Source organism: Pongo abelii, chromosome 8, assembly GCF_028885655.2.
Source record: "Pongo abelii isolate AG06213 chromosome 8, NHGRI_mPonAbe1-v2.0_pri, whole genome shotgun sequence".
Lineage (NCBI taxonomy): Eukaryota > Metazoa > Chordata > Mammalia > Primates > Hominidae > Pongo > Pongo abelii.
In genome coordinates this window covers 127305160-127321726 of record NC_071993.2, presented here as the reverse complement: position 1 = coordinate 127321726, position 16567 = coordinate 127305160, and the positions used below count along the sequence as shown (strand labels likewise).

At 38.8% G+C, this 16567-nt stretch overlaps 1 long non-coding RNA gene across 2 annotated transcripts in view; it reads right to left on the bottom strand.

Moving 5' to 3' along the window:
- LOC134762018 (uncharacterized) overlaps positions 1-12745 on the bottom strand; it is a 59166-nt gene extending 46421 nt beyond the window's left edge. For both annotated transcript variants that reach the window (XR_010141455.1, XR_010141454.1), the window contains exons 1-2: positions 12572-12745; positions 4862-5000 (exon numbers count right to left, since the gene is read on the bottom strand). This is a non-coding gene — a long non-coding RNA (uncharacterized LOC134762018). The remainder of the gene's footprint in view (positions 1-4861; positions 5001-12571) is intronic.
- Between the last annotated feature and the right edge of the window lie 3822 nt (positions 12746-16567).

Sequence of the window (16567 nt, the reverse complement as noted above, 5' to 3'; positions counted from 1 at the left end):
AAGGGAAATGTATTCCTCATTTCAGTTTCTAATATGCCAGGGAAAGATGTTGACTCACACAGCTTGAACCAGTCAACTCTTTCTGCGGGGAGGTTATATAAAAACATAAGGAGTCGCCTAGCACGATGTAAGTTAGGGAGCATGCAAGGGAGCTTCAGGGAGAAGGGAGGTGGTCTAGGCTCATAGACTGTGTATATCTGCTGCAAAAGTATCAAGGATATGGTGACTGAAAAAAAAATAGTTGCGAAACAATATAATTGAATTTTCCCTGCACAAAGTGCAAAACATGCTATCACAGAGACAGAAAGGGGAAAATACTGGAAAGCTCTATACCAAACTATATAAAAGATTATCTTTGAGGTCTAAGACTATGAAGAATTCACATCTTCTCTATTAAACATTTCTCCAGGGTTTCAACTTCTACAATGTAAGTAGAAAAAATTTATATATTTCAAAATAAATGAAACTTCACAGAAATCCAAAATCTTCCAATCAGGTTCTGAGTATAAATTTTTTATGCTTGCAATGAAACGTGATTGAACATGTTTAATTTTTAGTATTCTAAGAGAAACATGGAAATATTTTCTTTAATTTTTTTTTTGAGTCTGATGTTCTTAAATTTACCAGATTGACAACTCAATGCACTGCCCTCCTTTTACACAAAATATTTAAAAGCATAGCTATTGGTCAAACAGCCTCTGGAAAATTTAAATAAAAAATGCACCTCTCCTAATCCGAATGCCTCCACAACACTTTATAGATGAGAAGAATGATATGCGCCTCCCCATCTCTTATGGTCACCCCACCTATAGTGGTGTGACTACAGTCAAAATAAAAGTAGGACATTTTCAGCAGAACCAAATGTGTAACATAGTGATCCTCCCTGACGTCCCGCTAACCACATGGTGTGAGAGCAGCGAACACAACCTCCAGCACAGCCGTGTCCACACGGTGCACCCCATCCCTTCCCTACATGTTCTATCATGGCAAAGAGGTCCCAGAATTTTTAATTTACATTTTTAATTAATTTTTAAGCTTAATTTTAATTTTAAATTATACCAAGCAGAGGGAAGCTGGTACAGTTTTTTAGGCCATTCAACTGAATATGTGATTCACAGTCTCCAAGGTTTCTAGGTTTTACTCTTTCATTTTTATTCATTCTTCAGATGTTCCTAGCCCTCACCCACCCCACCAGAGTCCACTAAAGAGCCTGATGCTAGTGGCTACAGGGCATTGAGGAAAGGGGGAACATTTTCCTTCATCTTCATGTTTCCACATAGAGGGACGTCAGTTAGAGTAACACTCCTGGCCTCTCTCTGCCCCTTACTTTTTTCTCCCCATGGGAGGAGGAGAGATTTCTCTGACTGGTGGAGTTGGGATACTTATACCTCATGGCTCCATCTCTTTGCTATCCCTTGGCATCTGCCTTCCTGCAGAATGGAAGCGCTTTGGTCTCCCATGGGCAAAGCCATAAGCTTAGCAGTAGCGGCTCTGCCCATTGAGAGTCTGCTCACAGTTTTCTAGAATAGCCTGCACTGGGTCGTTAAGACTGCTCCAGGGATTTAGTATAGGAAGCATCTGAGCCACCTTTTCCAAATGATCTAGGAGTAAGAAAGCCGACATTTTCCTCTCCATCTGCCTGACTTCTCTGTTTCAAACTGACTCAGAATGCAAGTGGGTAATTTATTACCCAGAAATCCCCCTTCTAGAATTTACCTTGAGAAACCACCTCTACAAATAAGAAACAGCATATGCAGAAGTTATTCATTGCTATGTTGTTTGTTAGAAACAGCCCAAATGGCCAACTGTAGATGAGTCATGTGCTTGTGGTATGTCCACACACCAGAGTAATGTGTAGCCATTTACAGAAAGAATGAGAACACTTTCTATAGAGTGATATGGAATAACTTCCAGGATGTATTGTTAATTTTCAAAATCAAAGTTCCAAAGAATTATTTAGCATGCTACTTCTTGCATGAGAATAAAAGGGAAGAATAGACCCATATTTACGTCATTTATCATAAACATAAAGATTACCTAGAATCTAATAAAAAGTTATCTATGGGAAGGGTAGAAATGGAGGTAGAAAGAAAAAAGATGGCAAAGAGACTTCTCTGAATACATCTTTTGTGTAGTTTTGACTTGAAACGTGCAGCTGTTTTTCATTTTCAAAATTAATATTAAACGACATAGAAAATCCTAAAATGTAATGTAAAAAGAAACAAATTAATAGAATTGTATATCAACTTGATATCAGTGCCACACAGAGAACAAAAAATAATTCACGTAATGTTTTAGCACAACCATCTGATTACATACACTTCATGGGATACATTTTAAGAGCCAAAAGAACTGCCAAAAAATCTTGAACTTTGTTCAGTAGGTTTGTTATTGGTAGTGATATTAGTGTTATAATCCTGAAACCGCTTGGATGTATTTAAAGATAGAAAAAATTCATAAATGTATTGATTTAAAGAGTTATCAAAAAGGAGAAGGGAGATGCAAATATAGAACACGAGAGAGTGAGGAAGAACTGGATGAGATTTTTAATTAGAGGGAAATACACCTTTTTTTCCCAGCTCTGTCTACTGAAACAGCCTAGAATCCATTTTAAATTTCTTGGGTTCAATAATGGTGTTGTAGCCATATAGGAAAGTGTTCTTGTTCTCAAGAGACACATATTAAAAATATTTTTCAAACTGGGAACGGGAAAAGGGATAATACTTATTGTCTCCCTAAAACTCCAACAGAAGAGGTTTTTTCCTAACCAGATAGTACCAATTTATTTTAAACTAGCCAAAACTACTGTCAACTTCTAGCCCATTGAAATATTTTTGTCAACATTCCTAATTAGCATCCTATCTCATTACTCTAATTATTTGAGTTCTCTCTTCTTTCCCCTGCTCCTGTGGGGCAGGGAATATATCTTCTCTCTTGGACTCTGCATGACCTCTAACATCTTGGCTTCCTGGCTCAAAGACACTCAAATTCTTACTGAATGAAAAAGTGATTAATGAAATTTGTATATTTTCTTAAGTAATTTGCCAGCACTAACTATGCCACCTAACCATGGAACCCCTACAATTCAGGCATCATAACCACCTCTCTTTCATGAGGACCTAAGATCAAGATTAATTGATCCATTCAAAAATATTCACAAAATACAAATTATGTACCACATACTATGCTGGGATCCTGAGGAAAGAAGGGCAAGTATACAATCTTTATACTCACAGGGCTCTATATAGTGGGAGAGACAAATAGTCATTACAACACGAAATAATATATGCCACAATAAAAATAAGTACAGGTGCTAAGAGCCACATAACTCATAGCCGAAAGAGGCTGGTTCAGTTGCTGAAGGAATTATAGTTACAGTGACCATCATCTGCCAAGTGCTATAAGGACCATAGGACAGATCCTGTCTAACAAAAGCTGTCCTGAAATATCTAAGACTATATGATTATACGCTTCCTGTGGCTAGACCATATCTGGCTAGAACTAAGACATTAAAAACAAGGTGACATGAAGCTTTACTTGTTACCCAAAACATTCCATTCCTTCTCACTCCTGATTTGCAAGGGAGTCTCAGTCAAGCGTTTTCAATGCAGATGTGGAAATTAATGAGTTTCCCCAGTGATGCTGCATAGAAGGGCTGTGGTGAAACGGTCCTTGTAGCACAGAACAGGCTCCATTTATCGTCTTCTCTGTACTATCAAAATAATTGCACTGTGCACAGGCATGTTATTAACAACTGGGCACCACCACAGAAAACATGCTAGAAAACACCTGCATTGGCAAAGCAAAGATGAGCTGACCCGGTTATTTCTTCCATCTCTAATTCTGGATGGGATATTAAGAGTAACTGAAAAGAACACATTGGCAAGAAATGGGTGATAGTTCTGCTGGGGTTGCGGGGGGAGCTACCCACAGAGCTCGATTGGACAAAACTCTGAAGAATCATCTAATTACACTTTTACACACCCCTTCCCTCTCCCATGAAAAACGCCAGGGGTGAAAACATGTCATCTAGAGCCTTTCTCCTGTCAACAATTTCCCCCACGTGTCAATGTGAAATTTTTAAAATTCCAGTCTAGAGCTCTTTGAGGGATAATGATGGGAATGAGACCCTGCCAAGCATACAGGATGGGATGTGGTGCACTATGACTAGAACAGATGGCTGGAACAGAAGCCACTTACTCAATGTGACAGCCCAAGATTAAACTGCTCCCTTTAAGTCTTCAGCAGTTTTGTGGCCCAATTCTTATTAACTTCCCCAGAAACACAAAGAGGCTTGGGTCTACATAAGCTTCATCAAGGCGCTTTTCAAGTAATGTATCGACTTGGCCAAAAGTCGAACCGGAAGGTGACAGAGAGTCATCTATTCTGTCCATTCCCAAACCTAATAGCACAAAAGAATAACTCTAGAGCTTTGAAATATCACTATAAGATATTTCAAACACACAGAAATGTAATGCATTAAAACAGCCAAGTGCCCAGCACAGATCATTTATGAATTTTGTCATTTTTCTGTGTTTTCTCTGGATTTTTCTACATAAAAACCTATTACAGATACATTTCAAGTATGCTTGGTATCTCTCTTCTGTCTCATTCCTTATTTTTCTGCAAGGACAACCATTATCTTAAAGATATGTTCCATTTTTATATTTTTATTTTTTTAGTATATATATGCAAGATTGTGTATTATTTTGTATACTTTAAAATGTAAACATACCTCATCTTATTGATCTTTACTTTATTATGCTTTGCAGGTATTATATTTTTTTATAAATTGAAGGCTTGTGGCCATCCTTCATTAAGAAAATCTATTCACATCGTTTTTCCAACAGCATGTACTCACTGTGTGTCTCTGTGTCACATTTTGATCATTCTTGCACTATCTCAAACTTTTTCATTACTCTTATATCTGCGATGATGATCTGTAATCAGTGACCTCTGATGTTACTATTGTAAATGTTTTGGGGCACCACGAACCAGACCTATGAAGGACAACAAACATAATCAACAAATGTCTGTGTTCTTACTGTTCCACTGACCAGCCGTTCCCCTGTCTGTCTCCCTCTCCTTGAGCCTCCCTATTCCCTGAGACACAAGAATATTGAAATGAGGCCAGTTAATAACCCTACAATGGCCTTTTAAGTGTTCAAGTGAAAAGAATAGTCACAACTCTCTCACTTTAAATCAAAGACTAGAAATGATTAAGTTTAGTGAGGAAGACATACTAAAAGCAAAGACAGGCCAAAAACCAGGCCTCTTGCACCAAACAGCCAAGTTGTAGAGGTGAAGAAAAAGTCCTTGAGGAAATTAAAAGTGCTGCTCCAGTAAATACATGAATGATAAGAAAGCAAAACGTTATTGCTTATGTGAAGAAAGTTTTAGTGATTTGTTTGGACAGAAAATCAAACCAGCCACAACATTCTCTTAAGCCAAAGCCTAACCCAGCAGAAGACCCTAATTCTTGTTAACTTCTACGAAGCGTGAGAGAGGTAAAAAAAAAAAATCTGCAGAAAAAAAGTTGGATGCTAGCAGAGGTTGATTTAAGAGGTTTAAGGAAAGAAATTGTCTCCATAATATAAAAGTGTAAAGTAAACTAGCAAGTGCTGATGTCAAAGCAGCAAAAATTATCCAGAAGATCTAGCTAACAAACTTGATGAAAGTGGCTATACCAAACAACAGATTTTCAACGGAGTAATAGCCTTCTGTTGGAAGAAGCTGCCACCTAGGACTTTCATAGGTACAGAGAAGATGTTAGTGTCTGAATTCAAAGCTTTGAATAATAGGCTGACTCTCCTGTTAGGGGATAATGCAGCTAGTGACATTAATTTGAAGGCACTGTTCATTTGCCATTTCAAAAATTGTAGGGTTCCTAATGATGCTAAATCTACTCTGCCTGTGCTCTATAAATAGGATAGTAAAGCCTGGGTGATAGCACATCTGGTTACAACAAGGTTAATTGAAGATGTTAGACCCACTGTTGAGACCTACTGGTCAGCAAACAAGATTCCTTTCAAAATATCGCTGCTCATTGACAATGTACCTGGAGACCCAAGAACTCTGATGGACATGGACAAGGAGATGAATGTTGTTTTGATGCCTGCTAACACCATATCTATCCTGCATCCCATGGATCAAGGAGAATTTTCAATTTTCAAGTCTTATTATTTAAAAAAATATATTTCATAAGGCTATAACTGACATAGATAATGATTCCTCTTATGGTTCTGAGCAAAATACATTCATAACTTTCTGGAAATGATTCACCATTCTAGATGTCATTAAGGACATTCATGATTGATGAGAGGAAGCCAAAATGTCAACATTAACATGAATTTGGAAGAAGTTGATTTCAACCCTCCTGGGTAATTTGGAGGAGTTCAAGACTTAAATGAAGTAATTGCAAATGTGGTAAAAATAGCTCATGGGTTAGAAGTATCAATATTGTTAAAATGGCCATACTGTCTAAAGCTATCTGCAGATTCGACACTATGCCTGTCAAGCTCTGAATATCATTTTCCACAGAACTAGAAAACACTATTCTAAAATTCATATGGGCTCACAAAAGAGCCCAAATAACCTAGGTAATTCCAAGCAAAAACAACAAAGCCAGCGGCATCACATTATCTGACTTCAAACTGTACTATAGGGTAACAGTAACCTAAAGAGCATGGTACTGGCACAAAAACAGAACACAGACCAACGAAACAGAATGGAGAGCCCATAAATAAAGCTGCATATCTACAGCCATGTGATCTTTGACAAAGTTGACAAAAATAAGCAATGGGGAAAGAACTCCCTATTCAATAAATGTTGCTGCTATAACTGGCTAGCCATATGCAGAAGATTGAAACTGGAACCCTATCTTTCACTATATATAAAAATCAACTCAAGATGTGTTAGAGATTTAAATATAAGACCTCAAACCATAAGAATCCTAGAAGAAAACCTAGGAAACACCATTCTGGACACTTGCTTTGGAAAAGAATTTATGAATAAGTCTTCAAAAGCAATTGAAAAAAAAGTGACAAGTGAGACCTAATTAAACTAAGGAACTTCTGCATAGCAAAATAAACTATCGACAGAATAAATAGGCAACCTACAGATTGGGAGAAAATATTTATAAACTATATATCCAATAAAGGCCTAATATCCAGAATCTATAAGGAACTTAATTCAACAAGCAAAAAACAAATAACCCATTAAAAATTGGCAAAATACATGAACAGACACCTCTCAAAAGAAGACATACAAACAGCCAACAAACATATAAATAAATGCCAGCATCCCTAATGATCAGAGAAATGTAAATCAAAACCACAATGAGATACCATCTCCCACCAGTCAGAATGGCTATTATTAAAAAGAAAAAAACAGATGCTGGCAAGGCTCCAGACTGTTGGTAGGAAAGTAAATTACATTGTTGATGGGAGTATAAATTAGTTCAACCACTGTGGAAGACTGTGGCAATTCCTCAAGGTTCTAGAACCAGAAATACCATTTGACCCAGCAATCCCATCACTGGGTATATACCCAAAGGATTAAAAATCATTCTACTATAAAGATGCAGGCACACGTATGTTTATTGCAGCACTATTTACAATAGCAAAGACCTGGAACCAACCCAAATGCTCATCAATGATAGACTGGATAAAGAAAATGTGGCACATATACACCATGGAATACTATGCAGCCATAAAAAATAATGAGTTCTTTTTTTATGGAACAATGAGAACACGTGGACACAGGGAAGGGAACATCACCCACCAGGGCATATTGGGGGTGGGGTAAAAGGGGAGAGAGAGCATTAGGACAAATACCTAATGCATGCAGGGCTTAAAGCCTAGATGATGAGTGCATAGGGGCAGCAAACCACCGTGGCACATGTATACCTACGTGACAAACCTGCACATTTAGCTTGTGTATCCCAGAACTTAAAGTAAAATAAAAAAAAAATTTTAAATCTCCTCTCATATACAGAGCCAGTTTCTCTACAGAAACCTAATACACAAACATCAGTTTTCCCCACCAAATGCTTCTTGCATACTACTATTTCCTTCTGTATTGTGCTTTACCACGAGGTAAATATCTTTTTTGTTTTTTTTTTTTTTTAGACTGAGTGTCATTCTGTAGCCCAGGCTGGAATACAGTGGCACGATCTCGGCTCACTGCAACCTCCGCCTCCAGGGTTCAAGCAATTCTCTGCCTCAGCCTCCCAAGTAGCTGGGATTACAGGCACCCACCACCACGCCCGGCTAATTTTTGTATTTTTAGTAGAGAAGGGGTTTCACCATCGTGGCCAAGCTGGTCTTGAACTCTTGACCTCGTGATCCACCAGCCTCTGCCTCCCAAAGTGCTGGGATTACAGGCGTGGGCCACTGCGCCCAGCCTCCATGAGGTAAATATCTTTCAGACATTTCTTTTAGCAGGGTCTGTGAGTAGCAAACCCTCCCAGTCTTCATATACTGTTAGATGTCTTTATTCACCATCCTCTCTCCTGACTGGTAATTTGAGTGTAAAATTCTAGGTGAACTCTTATTTTCCCTCAGCGTTATACATTCATTATTCCATTATCTTCTGGCACCTATTATTTCTGATAAGAGCCTTGTTATTAGTTGATTGTCATTCCCCATACATAATCAATATTTTATCCTTGGCAGCTTTTTTGATTTCTGCTTTGACATTCATGTGCTGCCATTTCACTATGTTGCTGTCTGGGTATACACATTCTTCATTTTTTCTACCGGAGCCTCAGTATGCCTTTCAATCTCTGCTTCACGTCCCTTGGCTTTTTTTTTTCATATTTTCTTTCTCCTTATCTCTCTATGCTACATCCTGAATAATTTCCTGACATCTTTCCCCTACTTAAATAATTCTCTTTTCAGCTGTGTCTAATCTACATTTAGACTCATTATTTGAGGGATATTCTCTTATAATGGCCATATTTTATTTTCTATGATTTCTATGTAGTTTCTTTTCGAATATTCCTATTTATGTATCATATTATCCTGTTTTTGTCTTGTGGTTTCTAGCCCAACTTTTTCTCTTTTTGGAAATTTTATTGCTATTATTTCTAATTCTTTTTTTTTTTTTTTTTTTTGAGACAGAATCTTGTTCAGTCACCCACGCTGGAGGGCAGTGGCACGATCTTGGCTCACTGCAACCTCTGCCTCCCAGGTTCAAGGGATTCTCCTGTCTCAGCCTCCTGAGTAGCTGAGATTACAGGCACACACCAGCATGCTCAGCTAATTTTTGTATTTTTAGTAGAGATGGGGTTTCACCGTGTTGGCCAGGCTGATCTCGAACTCCTGACCTCAGGTAATCTGCCCACCTCAACCTCCCAAAGTACTGAGATTACAGGCATGAGCCACCACGTCTGGCCTATTATCTCTAATTCTTGTGATGTAAATCCACCAGTGTGATAATCCTCATGGTGTTTTTCTATTCTCATGTGAGCTTTTTATTTTTTAAATGGGTAGTTTAGTGATTCCATTTTTCATGGGAGTACTAATTAATGTCTGAGAAGTGTCAAATTTCTCAGACTCTTCTTTTTTCCCATCTACCATCCTGAATAGAGGCCCAGCTTTCTTACTGCGCCCTAGACAGGTGAATAGAATTTCTCATATGCTTTTCAAGGCTCCCTGCATTATGAAGACTGCTGTTTTTCATGGACCGAAGACTTCGCCTCCTGTCCTTCAGTATGCATTAGAATCTGGTCAGGGACTTTTTAAAAATTGGTTCCTGGGCCCCACTCTAGACCTTCTGAAGCAGAAATCTGAGCATAGGGTCCAGGAATGCACATTTATCAAGCTCTCTGGGTCCAGCCATCCTAGTATTGGCAGAGCCAGGATGAGAATCCATATTTCCTGAAAGAATGTTAGTGGTAGAAGATACTGGGGAGCAGTTTAACTTAGCACATTCATGAAACGTATTCTCTCACTCCACAGAAGAGCAAAATATTGTTCAATGTCCTCCTGTCAGAAGTAATAAGCACAGACTACATGCTGTTCCTTTCCTGAATAATGTTCTTTCATACAAAGGCATTTCCACTTAACTTACAAATCTGTAATTTAACTGACCCATTTTGTCCACTTTTCACAGAATAATTCTAAAATCCTCAAAATTATCACCAAAAAAGGCCATGTGACATAAAAAAGAGGTTTTTTTTAAATCCTTCATGGCAAAATTAACTAGCTTTAACCTCTACTTTTATTTAGATAATCAGACTTTATCCACAGCTTTAATTATTGTTTTATTTTATACAATAAGTTTTACCTCTGTGGCTTCATGTAAATATCAGAATAAAACTTGAGACTAAAAAAATAGATTTATTTGATGTGTAGTGAGACAAACCAAGCAACCTTTTCTAACTAGTAAATACATTTTCTCATGCTATGAGCACTGCTAACCTAATGGTTCAATTTCATTTTGAAAGAAAAGTGTTATTACATTATGCAACATAATGTTTTGAGCAGCATTTAAAGCCAATAATATTCTGCACATAATCTTCCTCAATTTTCTCCCTTTCCACTACCCGACTTTGGCCTCAGCTGTATCAGAATAACCTGTATTTCCCTGAACATGTCTCTCTATTTAAGGCTTTTGAGCCTTTCTACTCAGTGACTCTGGCTAGAGTGCTTTCTTTCCCACACTGTCTCATCCCATCCCTATCACCACGACTACCTCCACATACACATGGACACGTCATAATCCAGCACCTCCCTACCCATCCTTCAAAACTCCCTACAAAGATGTACAAATATACGTCTCTCATAGCAATGTTCATACTCTACTACAATAATTGATTCACTTACAGTAGAGCATAAACTCCTTGAGGATAAGGACCATGTTTTATTTAACCTCCATGTGTTATATGAAAAGTTAAATGTCTGAGACAACATGGCCAAGACGTGCTGGGTACTGAGGGTATGAAGGTGAGGACCCAGGCCTCTTGCCCAATGGCACTGAGAGTCTAGTGGCAGAAAAAGACAAGTGAATGACCAAATAAGTAAGTATATAAATACACACTGTGAAAAGCCTACAGGCAAATAGAGCAGGATGTACAACAAAGGGATCTGGTTTATTTGGAAGGTTCTAGAGGGCTTCCCTCAGGAAGAAATATATGAGCTGAAGGAAGAGTTGAGAGAAATCAGGCAAAAGGATAAACAAGAGCATTCAATGGAAGCAGTAACCAACCCAAAGTTCTCAAGATAGGAAGGAGCATTTAAGGGGAAGAACAGGGGCCAGTGTTGCTAGAGTCCTAGGGCAAGGAGCAGAGTGCCACAGATGAGGCTAAAGAACAGCAAAGGTAGGTCTAGCAGGAGATTTTAGGCAAAGGTAGGTCTAGGAAGAGGTTTTAACACACTCCACCCCCTGTGGCGTGTTGACATGTATCCAGCCCTTACCATGGTGCCTGGGAAATAGGGCTCAATAAATATTTGCAAAAGAATTTATAACCCATGAACAAACACAAAATCAACCTTGAGTTTGAGGCCACACAAGACTGAATTATAATCTTAAGAAAAATCACCTCTTAAAAACAAACACTGAAACATATTCATATACTCATTCAACAAATATTTGTCAGTTCTCTGCTTTCGATGAGGTATTGCAGGGCATTAGAGTTTTCAGAGACCAGTCAACAGCATAGAAACATTTTCTGAAATCCAACAATTCTTCTCATTTCATTTCACTTTTTTTTCAGTTAAATTCAAGAAAAATGAAACTTCATGGTTTTGCTAATAAAAATATACTGTAATCCCATTTTTTCCAAACTATTTTTGTCTATTATTCTTTCTGTACATAAGGAAAGAACTTGAATAATATTAATCAAATATTAATAAAAGTTGTTTATTTGGGGTGGTAAGATTTTTTATTTATTTCTTACCTCTCATCTTTGTGTTTTTCTGTCTTGTCTGATTTTCAAAATACAATGAGTTCATATAAATTTTACAAAAACAAAAATGTTTAAACTACTGAAGTAAAAGGGATTCAATTTCATCATATCTAATGTAGCCATAAAAATTTATGTCCCTCCCGGGAAGGGTGTGAAGAAAATGAAGAAAGGTGGGCTAATGGGTACAACCATATAGTTGGATAGAAGGAATAAATTCTAATGTTTGACAGCAAAGTAGGGTGACTACAGTTAACAACAATGTATTATATATTTCAGAACAGCTAGAAAAGCGGACTTGAAATGTACCTAATACTTAGAAAGTATTAACCTTCAGGTAATGGATACCCTAAATATGCTGACTTGTTCATTACACCTTCTATACATATAACAAAATTCCACATGTACTCCATAAATACGTATGAACATCATGTATAAAAGATAAATTAAATTTTTAAATTTATATCTCTCATAGAAATTGAAGAAGAAATTTTAGTCCAGACAGGTTAAATGACAAAGTCCCAGAGTTAGACAAAACAGCTAAGATAGTCTTGATAAGAAATTTTTCCCATTCCTTAAAAAAAGAGAGAGAGAGAGATCTAAAAATCTGCTATTGGAAGGCTGAACCTACTCCTCCCTGTCGTTCCCACAATTCCCAATTACCATGGCAAGTAGCTGGCACAGACTCAACAGCCTTGTGGCAGTTGCCACATTCGTAGGCTCTTTCTGCATAGAGAATGTGATGTGACAGATACTGAATCTGAAACAGTGACAGTTATATCCTTGTGCAGCCCGCCACGCCCCAGCCAACCCCCCTTCCCGCCCCCTTCCCCTCTTCCCGCACCCCCCACCCCGTGCCCCCTTGGGCTCCCGCACAGCCGGAGCCTCCCTGATGGGCGCCGCCGCCTGTTCCGCGTGCCCAGTCCCATTGACCGCCCAAGGGCGGAGGAGTGCGGGTGCGGCGGGACTGGCAGGCAGGATTTACTAGGCAAAGCCAGCTGGGCTCCTAACTGGGTGAGAACTTAGAGAACTTTTATGTCTAGCTGGAGGATTGTATATACACCAATCAGCACTCTGTCCAGCTCATGGTTTGTAAACACACCAATCAGCACTCTGTGTCTAGCGCAAGGTTGGTAAACGCACCAGTCAACACCCTGTGTCTAGCTCAAGGTTTGTAAACACACCTGTGCTCTCTGTCTAGTTAATCTAGTGGGGACTTGGAGAACTTTTACCTCTAGCTAGAGGATTGTAAATACACCAATCAGCACTGTGTCTACCTCAGGGATTGTAAACGCACCAATCAGCACCCTGTCAAAACGGACCAATCAGCTCTCTGTAAAATGGACCAATGAGCAGGATGTGGGTAGGGTCACATAAGGAAATAAAAGCAGGCTGCCTGAGCCAGCTGCGGCAACTCACTTGGGTCCATTTCCACACTGTGGAAGTTTTGTTCTTTCACTCTTTGCAATAAATCTTGCTGCTGTTTGCTCTTTGGGTCCGCACTGCCTTTATGAGCTGTAACACTCACTGCTAAGGTCTGCAGCTTCACTCCTGAAGCCAGCGAGACCACAAACCCACCAGAAGGAAGAAACTCCAAATACATCTGAACATCAGAAGGAACAAACTCCAGATACACCATCTTTAAGAACTGTAACACCGCGAGGATGCGCAGCTTCATTCTTAAAGTCAGTGAGACCAAGAACCCACCAATTCTGGACACACTTGCCTGACTCCAGAATGTTACTACCCAAGTGTGGGGATGAACAATCAACCTCTGACTAATGTCCTATTGCAGCTCTCTTCTTTACCAAAGAATTAAGGGATGTGTCTTTGAAGAAGGGTTAGAAAAAAAGAGACCAGGAGCCTCATATCATGTGCCTCTCACATTTTCTTCCACGGGTTCTATCACGCTGCAGATAAAATAAAATCCCTATATTCATATTTCCATTCTATTTCTACTGTAATCTTTCAGAAACAGTTACTGTTTTCCTATGACATCAGCAATGTGCTATAATAAAATTATTTTTATTTATTCAACAAATACATGTTATGTGCCAGAACCGTTTCAGAAAGTGCAAAGAAAAAAAGAGCATTATATCTGCTCTCAAAAAGCTAGTCAGGAATCAGAATTTTTCCTATTAAAAAGTCATTAAATATTATTTATTACTACAATATTGATTACATATTAGAAAATTCTAGAAGGAAATTTTAGATGCTATTCCAACTATCATCTTAAAGATAACTTGGCCAGGCACGGTGGTTTATGCCTGTGATCTCAGCACTTTGGGAGGCCAAGGCAGGTGAATCACTTAAGGTCAGGAGTTCAAGACCAGCCTGGCCAACGTGGTGAAACCCCATTTCTACCAAAAAAAAAAACACAAAAAAATTAGCCAGGCATGGTGGGGTGCACTTGTAGTCCCAGCTACTCAGGAGGCTGAGGCAGGAGAATCACTTGAACCAGGGAGGCAGAGGCTGCAGTGAGCCAAGATCACGTCACTGCACTCCAGCCTGGGTTACAGAGCAAGACTGTGTCTCAAAAAAACAAACAAACAAAAAAGATAACTTACATGCAAATAAAGGCCTAGACTAGGAGTTTGGCCTAAAAGAAAAAAAGAGGAGAGAAAAGATTAGGGTGAGAAAGCTTACCAAGAGAACTATAAATAAACTGTGTGATTGATACATATCTCAGATATTCATTCTGAGACTATCTTTCTGACAAGCACTTTTATCACTGGACAAATGGAAAAGTCGTTCTAGGTTGAAATATACTTTTGGAGTCACTATTTATGGTGTGTGGAGAGCACATTTTCCAGCAGAAATTGTTCTTCCTTGAGTTTCTCTTTCTTATGTCTTTCAGGAATTTAAGAAACCATTCTGCTTAGCCATAAGTGAAATCAAATTACCTCAGGCTGCAGGTGGTAAGACATGAACTCACTGGAGCTCAGGAGGTATAATGTTTGGTAGCTATTGCTATCCACCTAGAGATGATTGTCAACTCTCCCAAAAGAGATAAAAGGAAAATAAATATAAAATAGGTCATGGAGAATCTTTTAGACCAAATGTGTCCACCTAGGCCTAAATCACATACTGGAAATGGGTCCATGAAAAGTTTGGGGATGGCCAGGCACCCAAAATTCAGCCTTTTCTACATCTAGTAGAGATTTTTGATGACTTTACCTGTAGAGACCTATTGATACAAGTTGTGTGTCTCCCTGCTTTACAAATGTCTCCACTATGTCTTTTTTTTTTTTTTTAATTATACTTTAGGTTTTATGGTACATGTGCGCAATGTGCAGGTAAGTTACATATGTATACATGTGCCATGCTGGTGCGCTGCACCCACTAACTCGTCATCTAGCATTAGGTATATCTCCCAATGCTATCCCTCCCCCCTCCCCCCACCTCCCAACAGTCCCCGAAGTGTGATGTTCCCCTTCCTGTGTCCATGTGTTCTCATTGCTCAATTCCCACCTATAAGTGAGAATATGCGGTGTTTGGTTTTTTGTTCTTGTGATAGTTTACTGAGATGATGATTTCCAGTTTCATCCATGTCCCTACAAAGGACATGAACTCATCATTTTTTATGGCTGCATAGTATTCCATGGTGTATATGTGCCACATTTTCTTAATCCAGTCTATCATTGTTGGACATTTGGGTTGGTTCCAAGTCTTTGCTATTGTGAATAATGCCGCAATAAACATACGTGTGCATGTGTCTTTATAGCAGCATGATTTATAGTCCTTTGGGTATATACCCAGTAATGGGATGGCTGGGTCGAATGGAATTTCTAGTTCTAGATCCCTGAGGAATCGCCACACTGACTTCCACAAGGGTTGAACTAGTTTACAGTCCCACCAACAGTGTAAAAGTGTTCCTATTTCTCCACATCCTCTCCAGCACCTGTTGTTTCCTGACTTTTTAATGATTGCCATTCTAACTGGCGTGAGATGGTATCTCATTGTGGTTTTGATTTGCATTTCTCTGATGGCCAGTGATGGTGAGCATTTTTTCATGTGTTTTTTGGCTGCATAAATGTCTTCTTTTGAGAAGTGTCTGTTCATATCCTTCACCCACTTTTTGATGGGGTTGTTTGTTTTTTTCTTGTAAATTTGTTGGAGTTCATTGTAGATTCTGGATATTAGCCCTTTGTCAGATGAGTAGGTTGCGAAAATTTTCTCCCATTTTGTAGGTTGCCTGTTCACTCTGATGGTAGTTTCTTTTGCTGTGCAGAAGCTCTTTAGTTTAATTAGATCCCATTTGTCAATTTTGGCTTTTGTTGCCATTGCTTTTGGTGTTTTAGACATGAAGTCCTTGCCCATGCCTATGTCCTGAATGGTAATGCCTAGGTTTTCTTCTAGGGTTTTTATGGTTTTAGGTCTAACATTTAAGTCTTTAATCCATCTTGAATTGATTTTTGTATAAGGTGTAAGGAAGGGATCCAGTTTCAACTTTCTACATATGGCTAGCCAGTTTTCCCAGCACCATTTATTAAATAGGGAATCCTTTCCCCATTGCTTGTTTTTCTCAGCTTTGTCAAAGATCAGATAGTTGTAGATATGTGGCATTATTTCTGACGGCTCTGTTCTGTTCCATTGATCTATATCTCTGTTTTGGTACCAGTACCATGCTGTTTGGGTTACTGTAGCCTTGTAGTATAG